The following is a 21,190-nucleotide window of genomic DNA, read 5'->3' as shown; positions in this document are numbered from 1 at the left end:
AAATCATTTGATCTTAAAATAGGAAAAATATTCTGGATTATCTCAATGGGCCCAGTGTAATCACAAGGGTGCTTAAAAGTGTAAGAGGAAGACAAAGGGAGAGAATCTGAGCAATGGCAGGATGAGAAGGACTTAGTCCATTGTGCTGGCTTTAAAGATGGATGGAGGGGCCATGAGCCAAGGAATGCAGACAACCTCTAGACTGAAAAGAGCAAGTAACCAGATTCTCCTCCAAGACTTACAGAAGAATATAGCCCAGCGAGACCGATTTCACACATGTAACCTCATTGTGGTAATTGTCACAGCAGCAATAGGAAACTAATACAAACAGCAAGAGTTTTAAAGTTTAGTATAATTTGGATATTCTCTTAACAAAGGTAAGGTATTTGCCTGAGTTGGTGATTCTTACATCTGTGAGGATCCTTTTGTTTACAAACTTACCTTGCTTCATTCCTGTCTAACCTAAAATAGCACCTGTCTTTGCATGAATGCTGGGTATTTGTGTAAGACTGTTTTGTTTTCGGTTGGTCAGTGACTACCAGGTCTTTTAGTCTGATGTAAAAAATTAGGTTTGGGAAGTATTCTTCTTTTATTGATTCTACAGTGAAATTAATAACTACTCTGCTTAGACTTATTTAAAACTCTGTTAGTGCATATTATCTGGAATATTTGGAATGGCATTTGCTTGCTTTTGACATTAATGGTTGACCCTAATGTTCCTTTTCTCTAAACAGCCAATCTTCTTTTCAGAATTTTCTTCCTTTAGCACTATATTTAGCTAATAATTTGATGTGTTGTCATTTTGCTCTCCAACTAGTTTTAAGTTTCAGCAATTCAAAATGTGTTTGATATAATGGAACAAGTCTCTAGGATATACTAGCAGTTATGTTTCTTTTCTTTTCTTGTTAAACCTGGACATTCATACAACCAAGAAAATGAGCTTTAAGTAAAGGTGGTATTTTCTTTTTTTCATTTTGTAAAATCAACTCTACAGAGCAAACCATAGGCATTTAGCACAAACTTTTCTTTTTTATCCTGATCAATATATTGTTTAGGAGAAACTTAAATTAGTGCCACAAAGGGATTAAATATCATGGTCCCTTGCTGAGTTCTTCTTTTGCAAAATAGTCACCTACATAGTTATTGAGTACCCATTTCAGTAGAAACTGCGTATGAATTTAAATGGTGTATTCAAGTACGTGAAGGATATTTAGAAAACTGACCACATTTCCACACATGAATGGAAGATATAGAATTTGAAGTTTCATGTATCTGACTCCAATTAATTAGCCTTTTTCTTAAAGTGAGTTTTTTTGTGTTTTTACATACTGCTTAAATTCTTCTTCTAGTTTGTCTTTTTTACCTCCAAGATCACTTTCTAGGGATTAAACCAGGCTGATCAAATTTGGTCAACTAATTACATAATAGTTAATTATTAAGAGTCTATTCTTAACTATTAGGAGTCTACTTTTAAACTGTAGGTGATAATATTTATCTTGCACTCAAGAATCTTACTGATTAGAATGAAAATAAGGGAAATTGTCGGGGATTTGGAAGAAAAGAGACTTGTAAGTTACTGCAATAAACAGTAAAAGAAGAGAGAAGGAAATAAAAGTAAAAATAAAGGAAAAGTGAATAGGGTTATATATGATACATTCTGGAAGAAAGTGCAACAGCATTAATTTTAATATATTTCAGTGAAGGATGTTGTAAGGATTGAGGTTTTAGAGATAATTAGTTTCATGGAGTAGAGTCTTTTAGTCTTCTAAAAACCAGTAGCTAAGGTATATATTAGATAATAAAAAAGAATCGGTTTTAGAGTTTAAAACCAATTAAATTCTCTGAATTAGTTTTAAATAAAGTTGTTTCACTTTGTTGTTGTTTTTTCTAGCTGTTATATTATTATTGATTAAAATATCTAACTGTAACCTATGATTTTTTTAATAGTTCATAATAGTCTGATAATACATGGAAAATTACTCAATTCTGAGATGTTATTAATACAATAATCTGCTTTTCAGCAATTGATCTGCAGCAAATATTTAAAAAATATATGCAGGACAGAATGAAAGAAGAAATCAAACTCTTTCTAGAAAATTGATGTTTTCAAAAACTATTTTTTCTCTTATGTATGTATAGAACTGATAATTTAGTTTAAAATAGCATTATATTTAAATAATTTTTCTAATTATTATATTTCAGCTTAGATATCAATAAATACTTGTGCAGTATTATCTTGTGTGAAATAGGGACAGAAATCTCCCGTCATTGTACATTACCAACAGTAGAAATGTTTGTTATTTGTTTAAATATTTAGTGTTAGGTTAAAGACAAAACAAAACCAAACTCCTCTTAAAATGTCATTAGATCTTTTCATTCGAAACAATTTCTACTTAATTTTTATTTATTTATTTATTTATTTATTTATTTATTTATTTATTTATTTATTTATTTATTTATTTTGCGGTACGCGGGCCTCTCACTGTTGTGGCCTCTCCCGTTGCGGAGCACAGGCTCCGGACGCACAGGCTCAGCGGCCATGGCTCACGGGCCCAGCCACTCCGTGGCATGTGGGATCTTCCCGGACCGGGGCATGAATCCATGTCCCCTGCATCGGCAGGCGGACTCTCAACCACTGGACCACTGGGGAAGCCCTCTACTTATTTTTAATTTGATAAAAGTTTCATTGACTGCTTTTTGCAAGATAAGGGATAAATCACTGTGGGGCTCGTGGATGAACACATTGTAATCTCTGCCATCAAAGAAGCATATATTGTCCAATGAAGAGATCAGACATTTAAACCAATGCTACAAATGAGCAAAACAATACTGGAGCAGAGTGAGGGAGTTACTTGTATATAAATTGAGAAGATTATAAAGCTTTCTAATTAAAAACAAATCTATTTTGTAAATCCCCAAACCTAACAAAAGTCATAACAAAAAATAAAACAGAAAAGTGGGACATAATTTCTAACAAAGCCACACAATATTCTGTACCTATGCATCCATGTCCAAAGAGTTGCATTTCTACAAAGAGAGAAAACATTATGAATTAAGTACTCTCACTATCATGTTTATGTAAATACAAAATTTCCTTTTTTTTTCAACAAATGGTGCCTGTGGATATGGCATCCTTTATTTAACTTTACAAGTGCCAACGTCAACTGGCGTTTACTATTAAGGACAGTAAAATGTAGAAAGAAGTTATTAGGCTACAGGAGCTGTCAGTTTCTTTGACAATTCCAAAAATGCCAGATGCGTTCATAATAATAAATACTCTAGTTATGTGTGATGCCTTCAACCTCTGAGATAACGATGCTGGAAATCACCGCAGATGGCATCTTGAAATGGGATAAACATTGTGCAAGTGGTGAGAAGGCCAGGGTGAAAAGCAGTTATATTTCCACAGGCATTGGGTGAGAAATTTCCCCAGGTGCGTAATGCTGGCAGAAGGACATTTGGAGCAGAGCACTCCTTCAGGTTGCCTCCGAGGGCTCTGATAGCACGCCACTCACTGCTCCTGCCAGGATCCATGCCCACACACAGTGTAACGCCATGTACCTGTCACGCTCTCAGAGGGAATCTGATGTATCTACTTGCTGGATGATTTTTTCTGTATCGTAGAAAAATGCCCATTGCTAAATGTAATCTCTATAAAAAGGGAGACCACAAATCATTAGAAGTGAAGTAAATGAATTTCAGAATAGCTAAGTGACTTACCCAAGGTCATAAGGCCAACAGAGAAAAGAGCTAAAGCACATACTCTGGGCTTTTGGCATCAAGAACATGCTCCTTCCACTCTGTTAGAGTAGCCTATTATATTGTTCACTATCACCACCCATTTGCTTCTCCAAATGAAAGAAAAATAGGAACGAAATCCAAATGTATTTCAAAATAAAAAATATTTTGTAGTATATAATATGTATAAAACCAAACAGCTGTTTGATTTTTTAATAGCCAAGTTTTTTCTCACTATATTCACAGTGGAAGGGGTAAATATGATCACATTAAACAAAAAACTTGAATATTCATTTTTTAGCCATTCCAATTCAGATTTTAAATATTGGCTAGGAAGATAGTTTTGAATCCTAGTACGCTCAGTCCCTCTGTCTCTGTGGGGTATTGGTTCCAGGACACCCAAAGATACCAAAATCCTCAGGTGCTGAAGTCCTTTATATAAAATGGCATAGTATTTGCGAATAACCTAAGCACATCCTCCCATATACTTTAAATCATCTCTAGATTACTTATTAGATTACCTAATACATGTAAATAGTTGCTGGTGCAGTGGCAAATTTAAGTTTTACTTTTTGGAATTTTTTTTTCAGAATATTTTCAATTCGCTGTTGGTTAAGTCTGGTGATGCAGAGCCCCAGGATACGGAGGGGCAACTGTATATAATTTTGAGATGGAGAAATCATTAGGTCTGTAAATATTGCTTAGGAAAATAGAAGAAGCCACTATATCTAGGGCAGTCCTACTGATTAAACTGCAGTAATGTGTATTTATAATGCTAGGAAGAGACATTGACAGTATCTAGTAAATAAACTAGGTTACTTATAAACAGTGGACATGTGACAAATCTTGGGGAGACACAGTTATTCTAAGTGCCCCAAGAGTTCATGTCCTCTATAGAGCCTTAGTAAGTTGCTAAATATAACATCAGGATTAGAAAATAAAATTGTCCCTCATCATGAATAATCAAGAGGTACCAAATCTTTTACTAAAGGGCAATTCCTTTAAAATAGAGTTATTGTGAAGGGCCAATGTTTTAACAGAAAATTTGAGTTTGACTAGTTGGCATTATTTGTTTAAATTCCTGAAAATACCTTTTTCTCTAATTTCCTACTTTTAAAGATGAATGAGTTTGCTTTACTTCCATCTATGTTCTATTTCATTATGAGAAATGCAAAATGGAAATTGTGTGTGTGTGTGTGTGTGTATGTGTGTGTGTGTGTTTAAAAATAAAATAGTAATTAGACACTGACTGGGCAGCAGAAAGGTTAGATGTTCAATCTGTGCTATTTTAAGATGTGGGAACAACTGCTTTCTCTGTGTTGATGTCCTCTGAAATCCCAGCTAGTATGAGGAGAATTTCCAATTGAACATGCGAGAGCTACTAACTTTTTTGAAGCTCTCCTTCTTAAACGGGCCTTGTGTTTAGAAATCAGTTTACAGTTTCAGGATGCTCCTGGGCATTTATATTTGGAATACTGCCTTTGATGGAAAGGTGAGGCCTCCTGTTAGTGTGCACAGAGCAGCCCCTTCTGTAAGAATAGACATAGAACAGCTTGTCTGCTGATGAGAGTGGTGTTAAAATTATACTCTGGTTGTAACAGGAGGGCCCAAGAAGTTTACTTGAGGTTGACAATATAAGTTTATAAGTTGGGTAAGTTCACATTTCTGTTTACCTAATTCTAAAGAGTAATTTTTCACCAGGATTAGAGTATTTGATTGTCAATCAAGCCAAATATATTAGACTTGCCAACGACCACTTTCATTATATCATATTACTGTATTTAGGGATATAGAGATCTATAATTAACAAAAATAAATGATGATTTGAGGTAAACTCAAGTTATCAGATATATTGCCTTTTTTGTTAAGAAATCTGGTAGGTAAACTACCATTCTGTTCTTGAACCTTTCTTAGAAATGTATTCTATAACGTGTAAATTATGACAGCTCATGTCAGTGGAGATACAGACAATTTTTAATTCAAATTTAAATACTGTAGAACACTATTCTGTGTAATTGTACAAGTCTTTTGGACAAGGATGTATCATTTAAAACATTCTATAAACCGCTTCTTGGTTGATTTCATAATTTCTGTTTAAGGGTCACAATCTGTTAACTTAGACAAAATATAATAAATGTCATACAAAATGTTACTGATGGATGTATTGTCTGAATTTAAATATAAGTTTAGAACTGAAATAAATACGACCTTAAGAAGACAGGTAGATCACTAATACCATCAAGGAAATAGGTGGATGAAGTGAATGTAGCTTCAAAAATGTCAAACCATAAATTCTATAGTAATTTTAACAAGGACAGCAGGTCAAATGTGAAAGGAACTAATTGCTTATGTGGTTATATGTCGTCCTAGGAAGAAAATAAAACTTCAAGTTGTAATTGCTGATCATTATGACTTCCATGAATCTCATGATTTTTGAATGAAAGTCTTGACTATGAAAGCTTTTGCCTTGCTTCTTTTTCTTCAAATGCGTAAATTGATTCACACGTTAACTTAGTAAATATTTATTGTGTTATAATATGTAAGGTACTGTGCCAACCGTGGTTACAGTTTATAAAAAGTAAAAACATAAATGCAGCACAGGAAAAGAAAATTTGAGAATAAAAGTTTGGATGGTTAAGCATGAAGATTCTATTTCACTTGTATTAATACTGTTCTATAAATGCAACTGTGAGATTTTGTAATTTAAGGTCAGGAGGCCCCGTACCTTGAACGATAAGCATATGATTCAGACACAAGTGACTGACTACAGGATGTTTCACCAGCAAAAGTAATTACTAATTCTATTCCCATTAGAAGAGAAATATAAATTAGTTAATGATTTTCTTTCATCATTTTTAATTTAATGGTCCTGAAAATGTTAGATAGCTGTTTGCTCTTGGAATTACAGAAAAGTCAAGGAGTGCATTTTTTCAAAAACTTTAATGGATTTTTAAGTCACTGTGTCGTGAAAGGTTAGCAAATTTCTATGGTCATTCTAATTAAAGTGCAGAAAATGCTTTTTGAATAGATGTCAGATAAATAGTTTTAGAAATACTCTTTTACAAATTACTTTTGTCAGATACATAGTAACTTAAATTTATAATGTATAGACACTTGAAGAAAATCTATTATGCCTCTGTAATATCATTTGTGACAGTGAACTCCAGGTAATTTTCCTAATTCTTCTGTGCTAAGGGCACAAATTAAATATAAAAGAAATGCCAATGAGATAGCACATTTAACCCAGTCATTAGGCATTCTCTTTATACCTTGTTTTTATCAAAATGATTAAACAACCTTAGATAAAACCTTTCATCCAGAAGACTTGGGTCAGATGATGATCAACAATATCATATTAGAAAGATAATGACATAATTTAGTTTAAAAGAAAACAGAAATAAAGTTTATAAGGTTATTTTTTTAACCTTGAAAGTGACTGTATATTAAAAGACATTAATATGGCCTCTCCATTTTAAAGTTCATTATGCTTATTAGAAGAAATTCATAGATAAGAGGTATTCTTAAGGAACAAGGATGGGTCAGACAAGTAAAAGATGATTCTCCCCACTATTTATCTTCAAGTTGAGGCAGGTACAAGGATGGAAGTCCCTCTGCATCTAAATCAGAGGAGCAGGCACAGGAAAAATAAATGGATACGAGCCAAATTTTGCACATCTGCTTTCATATTCTTGCTTTTGATTTTTCAATCTGTGAGGACTACTTTAGTTATGGATTTTTTAAAAATTATGCTTTGTGATCTGACAGCCAGATGAAAATAGCCCTTCATATGCATCATTATAAAGATAAAATCCTATTGCCTAATTTATTTATATTCTTACTAAGCTAAATATCTATGAACCTCTAGCAGCATCTAGGAATCATTCATTTTTGGAATGGTTTAACATAAGGTGAGTATGGGCATACTTTCATTTAATTAAGTCCACATTTGATTACACAATTGTACATGGGTGTGTGAATACAAGACTGGTAAAGCATACTGTTTATAGTGTATACTTAATATAAATTTTTTCTTTAAATTTTTCTTCCATTTTATTAATACAATCTTACTTATATTCATCATAATATTTTAAAGCTTTAAACTTAGATAATGTTTGTATAATATCAAGTATATTTTGTATATATATTATAATTTATGAATATTAGGTATATATAATTACGGGGTATGTAATATATATTGCTGATGATATATCAGCATGATAATTATTTAAATTATTGCTGAATCCCCAAGGTAAGTATTCTAGTAGCTTGATAGATTTGGCTAAGCAAATTACTTCTATATGTTTTGTTAACAAGGCCAAATGAATAAAATTGTAAATTATGAAGAAATTTTAACTTCAAAGAACGAATACCACTGGCATGTTGATTCATGTTAAAAAATAGCTTCTTGAAATTATTATAAGAAATAACTCAATCCATAGTTCTTTTGACCTAATGTAACATGTTAAACAGTCTTTTTCACATTTTTCAAAAGTTGATTGAATGACATATCTATGAAGTTCAGAAAAGTGATATGATCTGATTGTCATTTTAAAAGGATCATTCTGTATATTATTATTATACCATTCTTCTGAAGACTATAAATTCTTAAGTGGATTACCCAAGCTTGTGTGTAGATGACAGACTTCGGGTAAAAAAGGTAGAAATAAGGAAACCAGTTAGAAACTTACTGTAATAATAAGAGATGAGAGATGAGGACAACTTGGACCAGGATGATAGCAGTGAAAATACTAGTGAAAGTTGTTGATTTGGGGCTACATTTTGAAGGGAAGGGATTTGCTGATGAACTAGGTGTGGAGTATGGAAGATGGTAGTCCAGGATGCTCTCAAGTTTGTTTGCTTACACCTGGAAGAATAAATTTATCAATTACCCAATAGAGAAGATTGGTGCAGCTCAGATTTGGAAAGGAGAATCAGGAATTCAATTTCAGACTTGTTAAGTCTGAGATCCTATTAGACAAAATTACTTAGGGGGCAGTTGGATGCATAGATCTAACGTTCAAGTGAAAGGTGTGGGATAGACATATATTTTGTCAGTCATCTGTGTGTAGTGATTTTAAGGCATGAAACTTGGTGAGAACGTCTTAGTGAGTGCAGGCAAAGAAGGAGTCTAATGACTGACCTTAGGCATGGCAGCAGTAGGGAGGGGAGGTAAGAACACTAAAGGAGAGTAAATAAGTGACTAGTGAGGTAGTTATGAGAAGAACAAGATACAATAGTAGTGCTTTTTTTTCCTTCCAGTTTTGTTGAGATATAATTGACATATAGCACTATATAAGTTTATAGTGTATGGCATAATGACTTGACTTACATACATGGTGAACTGATTATCAAAATAAGTTTAGTGAACATTCATCAACTCACATATCTACAAAATTAAGGAAATATAAAAAGAAAGATAGTAGTATTTTTAAAACCAAAAGAATACTGAAGAAATGTGTCAATTACTTATGAGAAATCAAATAGGGTGAGCTGGAGAGAAAACATAGACAAACAAAACAATAGGCTTAGCAATGTGAAGGTCATTGTTGACCCTGACAAGAGTTGTTTTATGGCAAGGGTAAAAAGCTTGTTATATATACATAAAGACTTTTTCGTAAAATATATATTCTTGTATATATATATATATATATGTGCTTATATATGGAATACGTGTTTGTGTATGTAAACAACAGGCAATGTAATGTATTGCTACAGTGATGTTAAGTAAAAAAGGTTTGAAAATCATTGTTTGAGAGGGCTTTTATGTTCTTTTACCATCTTTTCCCGTGTTTTACTAATATTGAGCTTCCATTAGTTCTTATGAAAGCTCATTAGTCTGCGCTCTGTGCTTAGAAATATATAAAATGGTTCATTCTCTGTGGTAGAGTAGCCAAGAGAAAAGTGTTCTGGTTGTGGAGTGACAGTAGAAGAAACTGGAAAAGTAGACTTATGCAAGTCTCCAAAACACAGTTTCTTAGAAATTACCTGATTTCTAAGAGAAAAATGACCAGATCAGATTTTTGTTTCAGAAGACATTGCTAAGGAGAGGATTCATAGGCTTGGGGAAATATTAGGAATGAAATTTAGAAGACTCTTACAGTGGTCCAAGGAAATGTTAATGAGAGCCTAATTTAAAGGAGGCACTTTGAGAATGGAGAGGAAGCAATTGACTCAGGGCCATTATGAAAATATAAAATATTTGAAAATTATTTATTCATCAGTAATGTTCCAGTGCTTGTGACATTTAGTGAACAAAACAGAATCAAACCTGTGCCCTCTTGGATATTATATTATATTCTAGTAAATGCAGACAGACAATAAATAAACAGTAAAGTAAATTAAGCACCATTTAAAGACCAGCTTTGCTGTATCAACAAATTTGTGTAATAACTAACAGATGATTCAACAGGAAAACAACATCGGATGTATATTATAAAGTTACTGAATACCAGGCTGTGAACTATTTGGGAGGAAAAGTATAAGGCATTTGAAGAGACATGCTTAAGGTAGATCTGTTTAGAAAGCAGTATTAGGAAAATAATTGAGTAGGTGAGTTAAAATTATATCAAAGAGGACTATGAATGACACACACTTTTTATTTCTTGAGATGATTAGGGTCCTATTGGATTTTTGATTAGATGAATTAAATGATCAGTATGGCATTTGAGAGAGATAATTAAGTGCTGAACAGCATAACTCAATAAAACGGTGATTCCAACATGTTAACAATACAGTCATTCAATGTCGTTATCTAGGGTTAAAAGAAGTCATTTAGTAAAAGAAGTCATTCAGTAAACACTACTTGTTTTTCTTCCCATTGTTTCTCTCAGCTGTCTTGTGTGTGTATGTACATAATTACCTCCCCTCCCCCACTCCTGTTATCTTCCATCTCTAATATTCACTAATTCTAAACCAGGATTCTGCACACTGTCTCTTAATTGTCAATGCAGTAGACTTCTAAGGGTACAGGGAGCTTGACTTAGGGGAGTGGTCCTATTACAAAGCAGAAGAAAATGATGCAAGCTGGGGTGCATTATGTCAGAGTCTTTTAAGGAATATTGACTTTTTTTTTTTTTTTTTTTTGTTGCGGTACACGGGCCTCTCACTGTTGTGGCCTCTCCCGTTGCGGAGCACAGGCTCCGGACGCGCAGGCTCAGCGGCCATGGCTCACGGGCCCAGCCGCTCTGCGGCCTGTGGGATCTTCCCGGACCGGGGCACGAACCCGTGTCCCCTGCATCGGCAGGCGGACTCTCAACCACTGCGCCACCAGGAAAGCCCGACTTTTTTTTTTTTTTTTAACATCTTTATTGGAGTATAATTGCTTTACCATGGTGTGTCAGTTTCGGCTTTATAACAAAGTGAATCAGCTATACATATACATATATCCCCATATCCCCTCTCTCTTGCCTCTTCCTCTCACCCTCCCTATCCCACCCCTCTAGGTGGTCACAAAGCACCGAGCTGATCTCCCTGTGCTATGCGGCTGCTTCCCACTAGCTATCTATTTTACATTTGGTAGTATATATTAGTCCATGCCACTCTCTCACTTCGTCCCATTTTACCCGTCCCCCTCCCCGTGTCCTCAAGTCCATTCTCTACATCTGCAAGGAATATTGACATTTTAAAACCAAGAAAACACGTTCAAAAAATAAGTTGACGACTCAAAGCAAAGAATTCAGAGTTTAAAGATGCACAAAGATGGTAATGGAATTGGAAATGGTATGGAACAAGTGAAAAAGGTGTAGAGTAATTATGTAGAACACCCATAGTGCATCTCCGTTTCAAGTATATCAGTTGTAAATGAGCGACAAGCCCATCTGTCTTCTATGTACAGAGATTGGGTAGGTTTAAGCTTAAGATTCTGGCAGCATGTTGAGCCCCTAAAAGTAATGGGACAGTATTACTGAGTAGCTGTTATGGGATTAAAATAAGAATGTGGGTTAAGACTTTTTAATTTAATATTACAGCCCTTCTTTTGTTTATATACTATGGTAAAATTTAATTACAGCAGGACCTTCTCCAAGATGCCATAACTAAACTTGTAAGATTCTTACTAACTTTTTATTTCTATTTGTTTGACTTCTATTTTTATTCTCATGCCTTTTGTATTTCTTTTAGTCTCTTTAAAAAATCGATGAGTACATGTTTATTGTTTCTTCTGAACTTCTTGAATTTCTAGTTCGAAATATAGGCTTAACATGATTATTTTCTAGGTTTCCTTCCTCATTTGTTTTTATTTCAACAAATGCCTATGGAACGCCTTCCATGTCTACATATTATTCTTGCTGTTGAAATTAGAGTAATAAACAAAAATGGAAAAGAAATACCCTGCTCTTGTGGAGCGTTTTAGTGAGAAGATAGTATAGGAGCTAAGGAAAATGTCAAGAAAAGGATGTGAACTGGTTGGGTGGGGTTTGCAATTTTAGAAACGATGAATAAGGAAAGTCAGATTAAAAGGGTATATTTGAATTAAGACCTGAAAAAGCAAGAGAGAGGGCATACAGATATCTGCAAAGAATAGGTTCCAGGCTGAGGGAACAGAAAGTATGAATGCCCACTAAGACATAATCTCAAAAGAATTCATGACCCTTTGCAGTAAAATTAGAAGCATGTTTGTCTTCTATGTTTTATATAACTTGAACTAGTAAACATATTCAATTTACAGAAAAATTATTAATAGGATTTAATTCTCCCATCCTTAGATTCTTTTAACTGACACATAATTTGTTCTCTATAATTTAGATTTCTTTGTTTTTCTTCAAATTTTATTGAAATATAATTGACATACATCACTGTAAAAGTTTAAGGTGTACAGCATAATGATTTGACTTATATACATCATGAAATGATTATTACAGTAAGTTTAGTGAACATCCATCACCAAATATAGATACAAAATATAGATACTAATTCTATTTAAAGAAATTTTAAAAAATTATTGTGATGAAACCTCTTAGGATTTATTCTCTTAACTTTCATGTACAACATATAGCAGTGTTAATTATATTTATCATGTTGTACATTACATCTGCTGTAGTACTTATTTATCTTATAATTGAAAGCCTGTACCTTTTGACTGCCTTTATCCAATTCCCCTCTCCTCATCCCTGCCTCTGGTAACCACAAATCTGTTCTCCTTTTCTGTGAGTTTGTTTGTTGGTTTTTGAAGTATAATTGACCTACAATGCTATTGTATGTTAGTTCCTGTTATACAACATAGTGATTTGGTATTTCCATACATTTCAAAATGATCAGCACAATAAGTCTAGTTATGAAATGCACCATACAAAGATACTACATAGTACTGACTGTACTCCCCATGCTCTCCATTTCTTACCTGTGACATTTATTTTGCAGCTGGAAGTTTCTACCTCTTAATCTCCATTACCTATTTTTTCTTTCCTCCATCACCCTCCCCTCTTACAACCACCTGTTTGTTCTCTGTAGCTATAACTGTTTCCCTTTTGTTATGTTTGTTCATTTGTTTTTATTTTGTTTAGATTCTACATATAAGTGAAACATAAAGCATTTGTCTTTCTCTGTCTGACTTATTTATCTTAGAATAATACCTCCTATATTCATCTATGTTTATCACAAATGGCAAGATTTCATTTTGTTTTTAAGGCTGAGTAATATTACATTATATATATGTTATATATGTTGATATATATGTATTTATGTATATATAAATATATATAAACATCTTTATCAATTCATTCGTTGATGGGCACTTAAGTTGCTTCCGTATCTTAGCAACTGTAAATAATGCTGCAATAAACATTGGGGTGCATATATCTTTCCTAATTAGTGTTTTTGTATTCTTCGGATAAATACCTAAGAGTGGAATTGCTGGATCTTATGGTAGTTCTATTTTTAATTTTTTGAGGAATCTCCATACTGTTTTTCACATTGACTGTATCAATTTCCATTCCCACCAACAGCACACAAGGGTTTATTTTTTTCCACATTCTCGCCAGCATTTATTATTTTTTGTCTTTTTGATAATAGCCATCCTCACAGGTGTGCAATGATATCTCATTGTGGTTTTGATTTGCATTCTCCTGATGATTAGTGATGTTGAGCACCTTTTCATGTGCGTGTTGGCCATCTGTGTATCTTCTTTGGAAAAATGTATATTCAGATCCTCTGCCCTTTTAACTGAGTTGTTTATTTTTTGATATTGAGTTGTATGAGTTCTTTGTATATTTTGGTTATTAACCCCTTATGGATATATCATTTGCAAATATCTTCTCCCATTCCATAGGTGACCTTTCCGTTTTGCTCATAGTTTCCTTCTCTGTGCAAAAGCTTTTTAGTTTGATGTAGTTCCATTTGTTTATTTGTGCTTTTGTTTCCCTTGCCTGAGGAGACATACCCCCCAAATTATTACAAAGACCCATGTCAAAGAGCTTACTGCCTATGTTTTCTCCTAGAACTTTTATAGCTTCAGAACTTATATTTCTGGATTAAGTGTTTAATCCATTTAAATTTTTTTTTTGTACATAGTGTGAGAGAGTAGTCCAGTTTAATTCTTTTGTATGTGCCTGTTTTCTTTTCAGAATTTTTTATAGAAAAAAGTATTAATACTATTTAATTCTCCCCATTATTAGATTCTTCTAACTCGCAATAGTTTGTTCTCTATAATTTACCTTTCTTAAAGACCTGAAAGATAAATTTCAATGTCAAAGTACCAACATGAACCTTAAAGACTTATTTCATCAAGAACCATTTTTGAAATAATGTTACTTCCTGTGTAAGGTTTACTGAAGATGATGAAATTCGCTCTGGACATAAAAAAAAAATCATAGCAATTTATACTTTCTCTAAAGATCTTCCAAAAAAAAAAATCATAGCAGTTTATTTTCTCTAAAGATCTTCCATTATTCTTTGTTCTATTTATCTTTGTGTGTGTGTGTGTGTGTGTGTGTGTGTGTGTGTGTGTGTGTGTGTGTGTGTGTTACGTGGGCCTCTCACTGTTGTGGCCTCTCCCGTTGTGGAGCACAGGCTCCGGACGCGCAGGCTCAGTGGCCATGGCTCACGGGCCCAGCCGCTCCATGGCATGTGGGATCTTCCCGGACTGGAGTACGAACCCGTGTCCCCTGCATTGGCAGGCAGACTCTCAACCACTGCGCCACCAGGGAAGCCCTATCTGTCCTCTTTAATAGGTATAATTTCAGAATAGATTTTCTTCACTATCACTAAAGATCCAGCTTTTCTGGTGAAAGCTTCAGAGATTCTTTTATTGACTTTCAGGCCTGGGAGAGGAAATGTTAACCTTTTGGCTTCTCTCTGGTAAAATACATGAGTTTCATTTTTCTTTTATTTGTCGTAACAAATTATAATCTGTGGTATGGCTCCCCTGGAAGATTACATCCAGATTGAAATGAAGAGTTGTTTAAGGCCTCATTACCTTTGAAGGAGTTTTAATTTTAAATATCTCTTTAATAAGGAAGGTATACATGCAGTAATAGTTTTTTTAAAAGATTAATTAAAAAGAATAAAATATATGAAAATATATACTCAACTCATTATCTAAATTGATATTGATAAAGTAGAATTAATCCATTCACTTTATTCATTTTGTTTTTAGAAATAAAATAAATGTACTTTTTATTCTTTAAGAAAGGGAAATAGGATAGCACTATTATTGTTATTCTAATTTTATTATAATTTTGTTTACTTTTTCTCAGAGTTTGTCCTCCATAGTAGAAAAATAAGTAAGATATAGTGTTATGGTTATTTTTTTCAGCTTAATCCAATTGGAAAAGTAAAGTCTTCACTATAACATGTATAAATATTAACTATTGGTTGTAAGACTGGGTTGATGAAATTGCACAGATCAATCATAGAGGTTGTTAATGCAAATGAAACATAGATATGAGACTAGTAAAACTCCATGCTCTTGAAAAGCAGGTATTATAGGCAGAAGCATAGTGAAGTCCTGAAAATATTATGCATACATGGACACATTTAGAAAATTTTGGTTAGACAGACATTATAAATAGCTGGAAGTTCCTCTTGGGTGAGATGCCATTTTGGAGAAGGTTTACAATCTTGATTTAGGGTTCAGGAGCTTAGATTGGACAAAAGAGCGAAAAGGAGGAAATTCACATATGATGACAGAGTAAATGTAGAAAATAGATTCTCAGGGCACACTTTCATAGTCAGGGTTTTTAGGAAAGTTAGATGGGAATGCTAGATGTTGGAGAAACAACTAGACATGCCCAGTTTCAGAGTGTAAGTAGCTATTACAATATTAAAACTAGAGAGAAAAAGAAGAGAATTGATTAAATAAGGAAATTAACACTGGCCTTGGGTCTTAGGAATAAAGCTAAAACAGGAAGAATGTGAGAGCAGAAGAGATGAATGGGAAGGTTACACGGATCAGGTATCCAGAGTATACTGCTATTGGATGCAAGTGCTTAATAATAATAATAGAGTGAAGGGGAACTGAGAAACTTGGAATAGACTAGGCTCTAATATTGAAAAACAATTATGTTTATAGTTTGCTGTTCCCGAAAGCAGAATTTAGGGCCAATGAGTATTGATTTTAAAAAGACATAATTTAGTTCCAATTTTGAACTAATTTCCTCTATTTAAGGCTATATAAAATTTGAATTAGAACTTATCAGGGAGTGAGTCCCTCATCAATAGAGTTATGTAAATAGGTTGAATTATCACTTAAGTGATAGTGTATTGAGATTTTCTATAATGTATAGAAGTCACCAAGAAATTATACTGCAAAAACTTCCAACTTTTTAAAGAATAGTGGGCTTTTGTGGGGAAGGATGGGGAAGGGTGTAATCAGCAGGGATTAGAACTCAACACAAAGATAAGATTGTGGGTAATAAATGTGGTTTAAGTGAAATTAATATAAATTGCGTATGAATTCAGTTGATTCAGCATTTTCTGTCTGTCTCTTCAGTTGTTGGAATTGGTACCTGAGTGTAGCAGTTATAAGCCCTGCCCTGGAGTCAGGTTGGCTACATTTGAACAGTTTTAAGAACTTCAGATTCTCAACCTTGTTACCTTGACAAGAATTTTAGTTATGATACACTTTAAATAAAATGATTACACTACTACATTAACACTGGATACATTCCTCTAGGGCATCGTTTATCTTACAATTTTTAAATATTAAGAGCATTGCCATACCTCTTTTTTATGTGAATAACTTTAATATCCATTTTCTCAAAGAAATGAGAATAAACCTCACTGTAGATAAATCACGTTTCAGTAATTGACAAAACAATCAGATTCATTATCGTTTTATTTGAGTTATCAATTGAGCTATCTCTATAGTTAATTAACCAATTCAGTGAATATTTTGGGGGTATCAACTGTATACATGCTTGAGGGCTAGACATAGTAGAAGGATAAAAAGATATAAAAGACACTGCCAGTGAGCAGCCCAGAGGTTAATAGAGAAGACAGGCATATATATAGATTATATGCATACTATATGTGGCAGGATTTCTAATAGTTTCTTTTTTCTTTTGAATGGAAAACAGAAGAGAAAAAGAATGTTCCACAAGTTAAGTAGCATTTTGCGAATTACCTACTATTAAGGAATTTTTGATAGGTAGAATTGGAAAGAGAAACATTCCAGGAAGAGAAGAAAGCAGTCACTGTCTTGGGTATGAGTGAGGTCTTGATCTTGAAATTTGAGTGGTCTGGTGGATCTTCCTAAGAATCAGATTTAGCTACTGAGTGTAATGAATGGCAAGAGGACCGTAGAAAGATTATTATGAAATGCAAAGATTTTTAGTTGTTTTTTGAAGGTGAAAATATGTTTAGTGTTTTTTTATAATGTAAGTAATTATGCTCGCATGAAAGCAAAACAGTATGGTCATCTGTAGGTAGAAATATAGCTCTCCTCTCTAATGTTTCTTTCCGCTCTCATCCCCATCCCTTTCATCCTACCAGACTCTGAGTCAGTCAGTGATAACACTTTCTTGTAAAGTCCTCCTGACTTTAAAAAATAAACAGATAATAAACATGTATATTAACACAAATAGAATCATTCAATCCGTAATACTGTGTCACAATTTTTTTGTTTAATTATTATACCATGGACATTTCACATATTAGTACTTATGTCTATATGTTCTCCTTTTATGTGATTGTCTGATATTCCATTGTGTAAATATACTATAATTTGATTTGACCAATCCTTAATAGATATGCATTTAACTAGTTTCCAATTTTTCACTGTTACAAATATGACTACCACGAAGTCCCATTGTTAACTACATTTTATTTAATTAGGTTAAATTCTTAAAAGGGCAGTCTCATCATGAAGGGGTTATACACATTTTAAACCTGGATATATATTGTATATTGCCTTTCAAAAAGTTTTATAAATCTGTGCTTCTAACACAATACATGAGAGTGCCTGTGTTGCCACACCCTGGCCAAAATCACAATAACAACCATTTCAGCACTTACCAACATAATAAATAAAAAATAATGTATCTTAAGTTTATGAATATTTGATGATCAGTGAGGTTAAACATTGTTTTATTTGGATATTGTGTTCATTGAAAACTGCTTATTTATGTCTTTGGGGCATTTATTGTTCTATAGGGTATTCATTGTTCATCTTAGAGTTCCTTAAGATTATCAACGCCCTATATATTCTATCATATGTGTGGCAAATATTTTTTTCTTGCTTTGAATATAACTTTGTTATGCTGTCTTTTATTCATACAGAAATTTGTGATATTAAGTAGTAATTTTTGTCAGTCATTTTGCATGTGGCTACAGAGGGTAAACAAAGTAGATAAGAATACAGAATCTTGAACCAGAAAGCTTGGGTTAAGATATTAGCCCTACCATGATTTAATATCCCTGTGCCTTAGGTCTGTACCTCTCATTAATAGTTCCTTTCTCAGAGAGGAGTAATGGGTACACATAAATCAACAGAGGTAAAAGTACTTAAGAGAGTGCCTGTTAAAATTAAGTACTCAATGAATCTTAGTTCTTCTTGTTATTATAGTTCACATAAATATTTTTTTCCCTTAGTTTATTGGTTAAAGCATCCAGAACAGGGGAAATGGTTAGAATGAGAGTGGCAATTTTTTTTTTTTTTTACTGTCACTAATGGAAACTGTCTTTAAGTTCTAAATGTTAAGAAAAATTTGAATTTTCTGAAACCATGGATGATTTTAATCTTGTTTTTGAAAGAGTCATTTGTTTCTGTTACTACAGTGATGCATACTTTTGTCATAAATTTAGTAAATTCAGAAAATTATGATGCAAATATAAATATCACCTGTTATCATAACCCCAAATAATGAACATTTAAATTTTGGTGGTTATCTTCACGTCTTCAGTTCCTGCACAAATTAGTATTTTATTTAAAAATACAAAATTAGATTTTGCATTCTTTTTTATAACTGATTATTTAATAATAGCAATATTATTGTACCTGGAATCATAGCAATATTTCTGAATAAGAATAAGAAATTTCAATGGAGGAGGGATCATGATCAGATATATTCTTAGAAAAACTTCAGTAGTATGTTTGAATAATGGATTATAGTGAGAAGGAGTTGATAGGAAAAAAGCTTATATAGGAAGTGTATCAACTTATATTAGGCTTCTGCTAGTCACCGAAAAAGAAAAAAAAAAACACCATAAATTAACTGTGGTTTAAAGAAGATAAAAATGTATTTCTTCCTCAAGTAAAAGAAATCTGGAGGTTAGTCGTTTTATAGCTGAGATGGCTCCCTGAGCATTATGATCCCACAGTTCTTCGATCTATAATAGTTCCTCCTCCATCCTGAGCATTTGAATTCTGCCATAGTCCAATGTGGCTGCTTGAGCTCCAGCTACCACATCATAATTCTAGCCAACAGGAGAGAGGAACAGAAAAAAAAAAAAAAAAAAAAAATATATATATATATATATATATATATATACTCTTCCTTAAATGTACTCTTCCTAAAAGTTGTACACACTACATCCACCTATATCCTATTGTCCAAAGTTATTCACTATGAACACATTTAGCTAAAGGGAGGTTAACAAATTTATAATCAGTGACTCCATAATTACGAAAGAATGGGAGAACAAATTATGACTCTTGGACTAAGTAGGCTTTTCAGTGGTTAAGATTTGGAATAAATAGGACTTGAACTGGAACCGTAAAAGCAGAAAGAAGGGAATGGATACAAATTTATCAAAATTTCTTTTTCACTTAAACTCCAATATTTGTTCTTGGCACCATAGAAAAACATTTAAAAAACTGAGTTATAACTTACATAGAGGAAAGTGCATCAGTGTTCCATCTAATGCTTAATGTTGTTTATATATGTATATATGTGAAGATGTGAAATATTTCCATCACTTCCAGAAGGTTCCCTCATGCCTCTTCCCATTCAATAACTGCTTCCATACAATCCACTATTTAATTTCTATTAATATAGACATATTTTGCCTGTTATTGAACTTCATCTAAATACAATCACAATATGCACACTTTTGTGATGGGTTTCTTTCTCTGAGCACACAGACTCTGAAATTTATCCAGAAAAACAACATATTGATGAGGGAAAATATCTATTACCTGATAAGAATAAACTTTAACTGTTTTATGTTATCTGGTAAAATTTCCAAATGAACAGGACTTCAGCATGCATGCACACATATCTGAAAAAAAATGGTGAAAGTGTGCTTCATTTTTCTTCTCTGCCTTGCCATTCTTTCAGTGAATGTGGTATGCTAAGGTGCGTGACTGTATGTGAGAGAGGGTTAGAGTAAAATAAAGAATTGCTTTAACGCCTAAATCCAAAATGCCTACTTGTGTACGCGAGGAATTACACAGAATCAGGAAAATTGGTATTCTTAGGGTGGGTAGAGGGTTGGGCAGGTGTGAAAATTGGAATATTTTTAGCAGAATTTAACGCTATTAATTTGTTGACTACATTCCTTAGTCAAAAATGTTATGTCATTGGGGAAACTGAGCAGAAAAAGGCTAATATTGTGAATGTTAAGTGCTTGCATATTTGTCCATTCTTAAATTTATTTTAGAAGCATTTATGTACTCATTTATGTTTCCTCAAAAGTTGCTCATTATTATTCTAACAGGGCAACCAAAGGAATGCATCTAAATGGGAAATGTATACGAAATAATTAAAATTACCAACAAAACAGAGAAAGCTAAAGACCCTTTGTAATCATCAAAGCATCAGATTGTTCAGTTCTTTAGATTAAAGCAAGTGCTCAGCACTCTTAAAATTTCTAAGTAATTAAATGGGTTCCGTAGTTTGGCTACTGTGACTATAATCTTGCTGATATGGATGGTATTTTATTAATGATATCTCAAGGGGAATTTGCAGTAGGTTGAAAATTAATGAAATATTAATAACCAACAACCAAAGAAATGCAGATATGTCTGCTTTGGAAAAGACGTGACCTACATGCTCCTTACGTTAAAAGCTTTTTATTT

The 21,190-nt window shown here is 33.2% G+C and overlaps 1 protein-coding gene across 2 annotated transcripts in view; it reads left to right on the top strand.

Annotated features, from left to right (window-relative positions):
* ERBB4 (erb-b2 receptor tyrosine kinase 4) overlaps window positions 1-21,190 on the top strand; it is a gene marked incomplete at both ends in the record, with an annotated part of 1,126,414 nt that overhangs the window by 648,743 nt on the left and 456,481 nt on the right. The gene's annotated exons all lie outside the window — the stretch shown is intronic.

Source organism: Leucopleurus acutus, assembly GCF_964270905.1.
Source record: "Leucopleurus acutus genome assembly, chromosome: 6".
Classification (NCBI taxonomy): Eukaryota; Metazoa; Chordata; class Mammalia; order Artiodactyla; family Delphinidae; genus Leucopleurus; species Leucopleurus acutus.
Note: the sequence above shows the minus strand (reverse complement) of the source record. Positions and strands in the feature narration are given on the sequence as shown.